The 2,796-nt window shown below is 37.6% G+C and overlaps 1 non-coding gene across 1 annotated transcript; it reads right to left on the bottom strand.

Annotated features, from left to right (window-relative positions):
- Positions 1 to 2,211: 2,211 nt before the first annotated feature.
- On the bottom strand, positions 2,212 to 2,326 carry LOC111542880. The gene has a single exon (XR_002731687.2). It is a non-coding gene; the product is annotated as a U5 spliceosomal RNA (small nuclear RNA).
- Positions 2,327 to 2,796: the final 470 nt, after the last annotated feature.

The following is a 2,796-nucleotide window of genomic DNA, read 5'->3' as shown; positions in this document are numbered from 1 at the left end:
TAAAGGTAATAGAATCTAGTATAAACAATGTTTGATTCCCAAGGTCTTACATATGATAAAGCTAAACATGTGAATTACTAATGTTACAACTATTATTCTTACATTGGGCTACTCTTCAGCCAGGAAAAGGAATGAATCACTGATACGTACCACAGCATGGATGAATTTCACAGACTTCATGCTGAGTGAAAGCAGATAAATACAAATGAGTACACAGTCAACTGTGTGTATCTCTGGGTTCCACATCTGTGGATTCAAACAGCCTAGTTTGAAAATACGTGACAAAAAAAAAAAAGGATGGTTGTGCCTGCATTGAATACATACAGATTTTTTCTTGTGGTTATTTCCTAAACAATACAGTATAACAACTGTTTACATAGTATTTACATTGTACTAGATATTATAAGTAATCTACAGATAAAGTAAACAAGAAAATGTGCATAGGTTATATGCAAATACTATACCATTTTATTTTTATTTATTTTTGAGATGGGTCTTGCTCTGTTACCCAGGCTGGAGTGCAGTGGCACAATCTTGGCTCACTGCAACCTCCGCCTCCTGGGCTCAAATGATCTTCCCACCTCAGTCCCACAAATAGCTGGGAATATAGGTATGAGCCACCATGCCAGGCTAATTTTTCTTTTGTTTTTGAGAGATGGGGTTTCACCATGTTGCCCAGGCTGGTCTCAAACTCCTGAGGTCAGTGATCCACCCACCTCAGCCTCCCAAAATGCTAGAGTTACAGGCGTAAGTCACTGCACCTGGCCTACATCATTTTATATGAGACTTAACAATTTGAGCATCCATGGATTTTGGCATCTGCAGGGAGGTCCTGAGAACATTCCTCCTCAAGATACCAAGGGGCAACCGTATGCTGTATGATTCCATGTATGTGATGTTCTAGAAAAGGCAACACTATCTAGTGTGAATGAAATCAGAAAAAGGATATTCTTGTGAGATTGATGGGAAAGGGGCATGAGGGAACTTGCTGCTCCAATAAAAATGATCTCTATCTCGAAGGGGTGGGATTGTCAAGAACTGTGAAGGGTCTGAGATGTTATTCTACTTGCAAGATAAAAAGCTTGCCACCATCTCCTGCATCAGAGACGAAGGACTTCATCATCTGCAACACAGTAAGCAGCCTGAGCTGCATGTCTGCCTTGGCTCCTTTTGTCCCCCAAGTCTTACAGGGGTAATGCAGAGTATCCCCCAAGTCTTACAGGGGTAATGCAGAGTGACCCGAGTGGATGCCGTGCATGCCACAGTGTGTGCTAGAACTGACGAACACCAAGCTTAAGAAGCCTAAATCTTTAATCAAGAGCTGTAACTCTGCTTGTCCTTTGCCCTGGAAGGAGACATTACCTTAATTTTACTACACAGAATTTGTCTCTTGCACCAGAGGGAGACACTATCTGTCTTCTGATTCTGTTTACTATACAAACATCTTTAAAAAGATAGTGTCTTTGCTTACAAGACAAACAGAAACACAACAGACCCATGGGAATAGTCTCCGAAAGTGGGTTATAAGAGTGTATGCATTAATCAAGAATTCTCAAATCTTACACTTAAGATGTGTAGACAACACTGTCATCTTTATCCCTAAAATCACAACAATAAAACCCTTTAAAACAAACACAAAAGCAGAATTAGGTGCGGCCAAATTAAGGATGACAGTAAAAAGGGATTCCTGTGTTCTTGTGAATCCTCTAAAATTGATAGGTTGGGGAGAAGCCAGCCTGCCTTACTGGCAGCTGACTCACTGTAAACTACTTTTTCAAACTACGTTATATAATAGAAGCTTATAATAATTATATAAGCTATTATACATAAGGGCAAAGAAGTCATCTTTTTTTCTCTTCACCATTATGTCCTTGGCAGCTAGTACATACATGGTCAACATATTATTGTTGAATAAACTTGTACAACCAAGGTGAAAAAGGAACCAACACTTTGACTCCGAAGTCACTGAGTCACCCTCTTTATTCTGCCATCTCTAATCCTTTTCTCTTGCTTTCACTTCTTCTCATCTCAGTTATACTTTCCTTACTTTATTCTTCCACCTCATTCTTTCAAGGAGTCATACAATGGAATAAAATTTTTTCACAATTACATGGTCTATTTATAACATAAAAGATTTTACACTTCTCAAAAAACAAATAAAACCCAGAACAGTGGTTGAATTAAACAGCATGTAAACTTAAAAAAAAAAAAAATCATTAAACAAGAGGCCTCAAAAAATTGGGTAAAGACTCATAACTGTTCCTCTCCATGGAAATCTTCAGTAAAAGACAAAAGATTTATATGATCTGAAGAGAAACCAGAGTATCACAGTGTGTGAACTTAAGTGAGGCCATGGAGTCATATTTGAGCGTGAATCCCAGCTCCATTACTTATTTGCTATGTGTCCTGTCAGAAGTCATTTAACCTCCCTGTGCCTCACAGTATTAATTTCACAGAACTGTTAGATGGCCAAATGGGAAAATATCTCACAGTGCTTGGAACAGTAGTGATACAGTTATAGAGTTTAACAAGTATCATCTATTATTCAAAAATCACCTAGATTTGTATTTGGACTGTGAACCAGGCACTAGTAAAATTGTACAAACAACAAAAACACAACATTAAAATAAAAATTAGCATAATCTTTAAAAATAAGCCTAAGTAAAACTTCAGTTTGAAAGGGTAGTACCTAAACAATTATTGCAATATCTATAGAGAATACACACTTGTTTACAGAATCTCTGCAGGAGACATACATAGGAATCCTTTATGCTGTAAACCAAATGGATAAAAATT

Source organism: Piliocolobus tephrosceles, chromosome 11, assembly GCF_002776525.5.
Source record: "Piliocolobus tephrosceles isolate RC106 chromosome 11, ASM277652v3, whole genome shotgun sequence".
In the NCBI taxonomy this organism is placed as follows: domain Eukaryota; kingdom Metazoa; phylum Chordata; class Mammalia; order Primates; family Cercopithecidae; genus Piliocolobus; species Piliocolobus tephrosceles.
This window is presented reverse-complemented; position numbering and strand designations above follow the sequence as displayed.